Source organism: Odocoileus virginianus, chromosome 9, assembly GCF_023699985.2.
Source record: "Odocoileus virginianus isolate 20LAN1187 ecotype Illinois chromosome 9, Ovbor_1.2, whole genome shotgun sequence".
NCBI lineage: Eukaryota > Metazoa > Chordata > Mammalia > Artiodactyla > Cervidae > Odocoileus > Odocoileus virginianus.
In genome coordinates, this window is record NC_069682.1 from 4889892 (window position 1) to 4898450 (window position 8559).

Below are 8559 nucleotides of genomic sequence, written 5' to 3' on the forward strand. Positions count from 1 at the left end.
GTCAGCAGAATGACATTTGTTAGAATTAAAATTGTCACTCAAATGACATTAGAGTTACACTGACTCAGAGACCCTGAAATTCTTGAATTGAAAAACAGTAAAATCTGCAGACCAAAAATAGTCTGAGAGCAAAAGTTGTGAGGCAACCAAGGCAGAGATGAGAGGCCCATAGAATTATAGATCAGAACAGAAATTCATAAGATGCTCAAACACCATCCAACCCAATGACAATTTGAAGATGAAGAAATCATAACCAAGGAAATCACCATGCCCACAAAATTAGGGGCAGAGCCCAAACAGACTATTTTTCTCCTGACTCTAACTTGAGTCCACTTTCTAGTCCACATCTGCCGTTTTGGAGAGGCACGATCAGTTCAGTTCAGTTCAGTTGCTCAGTCCTGTCCGATTCTTTGCAACCCCATGAATCGCAGCACGCCAGGCCTCCCAGTCCATCGCCAATTCATGGAGTTTACTTAAACTCATGTTCATTGAGTCGGTGATGCCATCCAGCCATCTCATCCTCTGTCATCCCTTTCTCCTCCTGCCCCCAATCCCTCCCAGCATCAGGGTCTTTTCCAATGAGTCAACTCTTCCTATGAGGTGGCCAAGGTACTGGAGTTTCAGCTTCAGCATTAGTCCTTCCAATGAACACCCAGGACTGATCTCCTTTAGGATGGACTGGTTAGATCTCCTTGCAGTCCAAGGGACTCTCAAGAGTCTTCTCCAACACCACCGTTCAAAAGCATCAATTCTTTGGCACTCAGCTTTCTTCACCATCCAACCCTCACATCCATACATGACCACTGGAAAAACCATAGCCTTGACTAGATGGACCTTTGTTGGTGAAGTAATGTCTCTGCTTTTAAATATGCTATGTAAGTTGGTCATAACTTTCCTTCCAAGGAGTAAGTGTTGTTTAATTTCATGGCTGCAATCACCATCCGCAGTGATTTTGGAGCCCCCAAAATAAAGTCTGACTCTGTTTCCACTGTTTCCCCATCTATTTCCCATGAAGTGATACACCATATTCAAACACTAATTTGAAACAATAAGACAAAGGATTCTCAATCACTGAGATTTTCAATTTTCTAACCTCCCTTGTGGCTGGACGTAGCATGTGGCTCAGTCCTGGGATGTGATGTGATGTGCCTAGAAGCATCACTTTCAGGCTGCCTCAGACAAACACTCAGGTGGCCATCAGTGTTCTCTTCCTGTATCGGCTGGTCAAGTAATGAGGACTCAAAGGAAACAGAGAAAGATCAGTGAACAAAATGGAAGGATCCTGGATCACTGGGTGACTGTATGGGATAATTCCTCCTTCCCAATCAACCACCAGTCACCTCCCATTGGTTTGTAACATGAGCAAGGAATAAATATTTCAGTCCCTGGATGAAATTTGGGGATTGTTTGCTTTAGCAGTGAGTCCATCCCAACCAATACATAAAATCATTGACCAAACTGTATCAAGCAGTTTTTTAATACTATTAAAATTCATTAAAGGTCCACATGTATTTAAAATACTCTGCAGTGTTCTTTTTCTTATTATTATTAATTTTAATCAGAGTATAGTTGCTTTGGAAAAGATTCTGATGCTGGGAAAGTTTGAAGGTAAAAGGAGAAGAGGGCAGCAGAGGATGAGATGATTAGGTTACATCACCAACTCAATGGACGTGAGTTTGAGCAAACTCTGGGAGATAGTGAAGGACAGAGAAGCCTGGCGTGCTGCAGTCCATGGGGTTGCAAAGATTTGGTCAAGACTGAGCACCTGAACAACAACAGCAACGTGGTTGCTCTGCAATGCTGCATTAGGTTCCGCTACATCAAGCAGTTCCGAGCCAATGCAAGGCACTGGGCTGATCCTAGGTAATCCAAAGATGGATGAGATATGGCCCTGCTCTAAAGTACTCTTTTGCATCATAGCAGGAGGGGGAAAACCTGAATAAATGAGGACAGATCAAGAACATAGATGCCATAGGAGTTAGGAGCAGTAATACAACAACTCTGGTGATATTGATCTTGAGAATCTCCATATAAGAGATGCCAGGATAGATGCAAAAATCCTTAACAAAATTCTAGCAAACAGAATCCAACAACATATTAAAAAAATCATACACCATGACCAAGTGGGCTTTATCCCAGGAATGCAAGGATTCTTTAATATCTGCAAATCAATCAATGTAATACACCACATTAACAAATTGAAAGATAAAAACCATATGATTATCTCAATAGATGCAGAAAAAGCCTTTGACAAAATTCAACTTCCATTTATGATTAAAACTCTCCAGAAAGCAGGAATAGAAGGAACATACCTCAACATAATAAAATCTATATATGACAAACCCATAGCAATCATCACCCTCAATGGTGAAAAATTGAAATCATTTCCCCTGAAATCAGGAACAAGACAAGGGTGCCCACTCTCACCACTACTATTCAACATAGTTTTGGAAGTGTTGGCCACAGCAATCAGGGCAGAAAAAGAAGTAAAAGGAATCCAGATAGGAAAAGAAGAAGTGAAACTCTCTCTGTTTGCAGATGACATGATCCTCTACATAGAAAACCCTAAAGACTCTACCAGAAAATTACTAGAGCTAATCAATGAATACAGTAAAGTTGCAGGATATAAAATTAACACACAGAAATCTCTTGCATTCCTATACACTAACAATGAGAAAACAGAAAGAGAAATTCAGGAAACGATACCATTCACCATTGCAACAAAAAGAATAAAATACTTAGGAGTATATCTACCTAAAGAAACAAAAGACCTATACATAGAAAACTATAAAACACTGATGAAAGAAATCAAAGAGGACACAAACAGATGGAGAAATATACCGTGTTCATGGATTGGAAGAATCAATATTGTCAAAATGGCTATACTACCCAAAGCAATCTATAGATTCAATGCAATCCCTATCAAGCTACCAACGGTATTTTTCACAGAACTAGAACAAATAATCTCACAATTTGTATGGAAATACAAGAAACCTCGAATAGCCAAAGTAACCTTGAGAAAGAAGAATGGAACTGGAGGAATCAATCTGCCTGACTTCAGACTATACTACAAAGCCACAGTCATCAAGACAGTATGTTACTGGCACAAAGACAGAAGTATAGATCAATGGAACAGAATAGAAAGCCCAGAGATAAATCCACGAACCTATGGTCACCTTATCTTCGACAAAGGAGGCAAGGATATACAATGGAAAAAAGACAACCTCTTTAACAAGTGGTGCTGGGAAAACTGGTCAACCACCTGTAAAAGAATGAAACTAGAACACTTTCTAACACCATACACAAAAATAAACTCAAAATGGATTAAAGATCTAAATGTAAGACCAGAAACTATAAAACTCCTAGAGGAGAACATAGGCAAAACACTCTCCGACATAAATCACAGCAGGATCCTCTATGACCCACATCCCAGAATTTTAGAAACAAAAGCAAATATAAACAAATGGGACCTAATGAAACTTAAAAGCTTTTGTACAACAAAGGAAACTATAAGCAAGGTGAAAAGACAGCCCTCAGATTGGGAGAAAATAATAGCAAATGAAGCAACAGACAAAGGATTAATTTCAAAAATATACAAGCAACTCCTGAAGCTCAATTCCAGAAAAATAAATGACCCAATCAAAAAATGGGCCAAAGAACTAAACAGACATTTCTCCAAGGAAGACATACGGATGGCTAAAAAACACATGAAAAGATGCTCAACATCACTCATTATCAGAGAAATGCAAATCAAAACCACAATGAGGTACCATTACACGCCAGTCAGGATGGCTGCTATCCAAAAGTCTACAAGCAATAAATGCTGGAGAGGGTGTGGAGAAAAGGGAACCCTCTTACACTGTTGGTGGGAATGCAAACTAGTACAGCCGCTATGGAAAACAGTGTGGAGATTTCTTAAAAAACTGGAAATAGAACTGCCATATGACCCAGCAATACCACTTCTAGGCATATACACCAAGGAAACCAGATCTGAAAGAGACACGTGCACCCCAATGTTCATCGCAGCACTGTTTATAATTGCCAGGACATGGAAGCAACCTAGATGCCCATCAGCAGATGAATGGATGAGGAAGCTGTGGTACATATACACCATGGAATATTACTCAGCAGGTAAAAAGAATTCATTTGAATCAGTTCTAATGAGATGGGTGAAACTGGAGCCCATTATACAGAGTGAAGTAAGCCAGAAAGATAAAGACCATTACAGTATACTAACACATATATATGGAGTTTAGAAAGATGGTAATGATAACCCTATATGCAAAAAAAGAAAAAGAGACTCAGATGTATAGAACAGACTTGTGGACTCTATGGGAGAACCCGGGGGTGGGATGTTTCAAGAGAACAGCATCGAAACATGTATATCTAGGGTGAAACAGATCACCAGCCCAGGTTGGATGCATGAGACAAGTGCTCAGGCCTGGTGCACTGGGAGGACCCAGAGGGATAGGGTGGAGAGGGAGCTGGGAGGGGGGACCGGGATGGGGAATACATGTAAATCCATGGCTAATTCAATGTATGACAAAAACCACTGCAATGCTGTAAAGTAATTAGCCTCCAACTAATAAAAATAAATGGGAAAAAAAAAAAAAAGAGATGCCAGGGCTCCAAAACCTTGAAGGGTTCATCAAGATTTCGGTAAGATAGTAGAGTGCTGGTGCTGCATAGGACTCATTCCTTAGAATGACCCAACATGATATGGAATACACTTGAGATAAAAGTTAGGACTATGGCAAGACATTGACACCAAAGTTTTGAAGACTTGGAATTTTAAGCAAACAGTTAAATTAATTAGCTGTTGTTGTGTAGCAAACAAACCTGAAATGTAACAACTGCTTATTAATTTTTACAGGAGAGTTTTGCTGCTATGGTTCAGGCTTAGCTGATCTTGGTTAGATTCTCTCATGAATCTGCATTCAGCTGATAGGTTAGTTGGATGACCTCAGCTAGGGGAACTTGTCTCTGATCTTTGTTTCTAAAATATTTCCTGCATGGTAGCCTTGGATTATTCACATATTGGTAGCAAGCGACAGTAATGTTTGTGTGTATGTGTGTGTGTGAGTGCTCAGTCATGTTCAACTCTTTCAACCCCATGGACTGTAGCCCACCAGGCTCCTCTGTCCATGGAGTTTTCAAGGCAAGAATACTGGAGTGGGTTGCCATTTCCTCCTCCAGGTGATCTTTCCAACCCAGGGATTGAACCCCTGCCTCCTGTTTCTCCTGCATTGGCAGGTGGATTCTTTACCACTAAGCCACCCGGGAAGCCCTAAGGGACATAGGAGAGAACACCAAAATGCACAGGTACTTCATAAAGATGCTGGTTGTAATCATGGAACAACGCAAGTCACATGGTCAAGTGCAGAGTCAGCATGGGAGGGCATTACCAAAGGCTATGGCTAGGAGGACGTGGGTGAGGAATTGGGACTCTTCAGGCCAGCAATATCTATAATTGGTATATTCACTCAAAGGTGTGAACCCAGGACTCCACATCTATAACTGCCTAGATTCCATTCCCATCTCTGAAATTTCCTGACTACGTGATTTTGATTAAAAGACATTTAACCTTTCAGAACCTCAGCTTCCTCAAGTAAAAAAATTGAGATAAAATTTTTGCTTATATCACAGGGTTGTTTGAGGATTCAGTAAGTTAATTTATGGAAGATGTTTAGAGCAGGGCTTGGTATATGTTAAGCATCCTCCATATAAATGTTAGTCTCTGTTTTCAGGTCAATTTTAGCAATGTGGTGCAGTGAGTATGTTTCTATATGTGAACGTGAGCAGATAGGAGTGGGAGGATGAGGTGTCCTGGACAAAGACTTTCCTTAATTCACCATTTTGCCTGATATTGTTGTTGATAGCAATTACAGTTTATTTATTAACTGACGGCATCTCTGTAGACTGTCGGAGCAAATGTGTCCCTGGGGAAAGTTAAATAGGTAAGAAAGACTTTATTCAAGGCAGTTGCAGTAGGAGAAACCCCAGAGCTGACTCTGAATTCAGTTCTGATGATACAGAAGAGAGTAAGGTTTCTAAGAGCTGAGGTGAGGAGAAGATCGTAGCTCACCGTGGTTACTAATTGGGCTTTATCTGAAATAAAAGTAATCTTTGTTATGTCTTCACCATAGAGGTCACTTTACAATTTGGAAGGCAGGGATCTCCTCTTCCCACAGAGACTGGGAGACAGGGACGCTGTCTTCTAGGTGATTAAAGGAGACGGCCCCCTCCTCCTGCTCCTCTGCTAGGAATGTAAATCAGTGCAACCGCTATGGAGGCTCCTGAAAAACTAAAAAGAGAGTTATCATAGGATCTAGCAATCCCACTCCCGGTCATCTATCTGGAGAACACTATAATCTGAAAAGACACATGCACCCCAGTGTTTGTAGCAGCACTATTTATAATAGCTAAGACATGGAAGCAACCTAAATGTACATCGATAGGTGAATGGATAAAGATGTGGTATGTATACAATCAATAATACCACTCAGTCATAAAAAATAATGAAATAATGCTATTTGTGGCAACATGGATGAACCTAGAGATTATCATATTAAGTGAAGTAAGTCAGAAAGAAAAAGACAAATACCACATGATATTGCTTGCTTGTGGAACCTAACAAAACATGATACAAGTGAACTTATTTACAAAACAGGAAAAGACTCATAGAGATAGAAAATGAACTTACAGTTACCAAAGGTGAAATGCTGCTGCTGATGCTGCTAAGTCACTTCAGTCAAATGTCCGAGTGAAATGGGAGACGGATAAATTGGAGTTTGGGATTAACATACACAAACTTCTGTATATAAAGTAGATAAACAATAAGATTCTATTGTATAGGACAGGAAACCATATTTGCTTGTAATAAATATCTTGTAATAAACTATAATGGTAAAGAATATATTTATCTATACATCTGTTTCTATCTATATAACTGATTCACTTTGCTGTACAACTAACATTGTAAATTATGCTTCAATGCAAAAAAATTAAAAAAAAAAAAAAGAAGAAGTGGTTCCCATAGAAAGACATTTCTGGGTTGGAAAACTGGTAAGGGGCTATTTAAGAAAAGATTTACATATCAAAAAGCAGGGGAAGCAATTACAAGTTCCTAAAGTTGGTGCTCCAAAAAAAGAAAGTCTTCTGAATTAGAGTCTGGAAGAAGCCCTTGTAGGGTTTGCTCAAGATGAAGACACTGTTAAGACTTTTTGGTCAAAATGGTCCTTCTGAGTTTCTGTGCTTTGCCACTTCCACCTTAAACATGGAAATTAAATCTCAAGTTCAATAGTTGGCTAGTCAGCATCTTTAACAGTATATCTGGTGGGATTTTAAGCCTGTGGTGAGTTACTACTTTAGACACTAAACAGGGCTCTAGTGACTATTCAAAATGCCTGCTTTCTGGTCACAATGTTTGTAAGCAAAAAGTTTTATATGAATTAAGAGAAGGGCATTTAAAATTTCTAGAGAAAATAGCTTTAACCAAAGCAATGAGCCAGAAGGAAGAAGGTATACATTTAAAATTTTTATAACATATTTTTATGTTTAGTTTGTAATGCATCTATACATTTCTTTCTCAGAGTAACATATTTTTTGCAGCATATTTTTACTTGGACCTGGTGGTGCAGATGGTGGAGGGAAGTGTGAAGATGGAGGGAAGTGTGAATCCCTAGGGGTGCTAAGAAAATGAGAGGTTGGAACCAGAATATAAATAAGGAAGACTCATGTAGGAGATAGAGGGAAAAAAGAGGAGCAAAAGTAACATAAATAACACTGGCTTAACCTGCTTTATTTCACTTTATTATGTTTCACAGATACTGCAGTTTTTACAAATTGGTTTTGTGGCAACAAGTCAAGCAACTTTACTAGTGCCATTTCCCCAACAGAGTTTGCTCATTTTGTGTCATGTTTTGGTACTTTTTGCAATATTTCAAACTTTTTTTATTAGTATTATATCTGCTGCAATGATCCATGATCAGTGAACTTTGGTATACTACAGTGACTCACCGAGAGATTAGATGATGGTTAGCATTTTTTGACTTTTTTTTTTAAATTGAGGCATGTATGTAGCTTTCTTAGGTATCATGCTATTGTGCACTTAGTAGTAGACTACAGCAGAGTGTAGACATAACTTTCACATGCGTGGAGAAGCTAAAACATGTGTGTGACTTGTTTTATTGTGAGATTCACTTTATTGCAATGGTCTGGAACTGAACCCACAGCATCTCTGAGGTCTACCTGTATTGATGATGAGGCCTCTGGAGTGAAAGAGTAGAGGGCACATCATATTTTACATATATTTGTCTCCATTCAAGTCTCCTCCCTCTTCCCCTACCCTGATCTATGCCAGTTCTTTTGGAAAACTCAGTATCATCCCCCTCATCTGGATAATTCTTCTTCCCCTGGATTCCCATCAAGTGGTTCCTGTAGACATGGGCAACACTGAATCCCCTAAGAGGATGGAGTGTACTACCAAGAATGGCATTGCTGACTCAATGGGTGTGAATTTGAGCAAACTCTGGTAGATGGTGAAGGACAGGGAAGCCT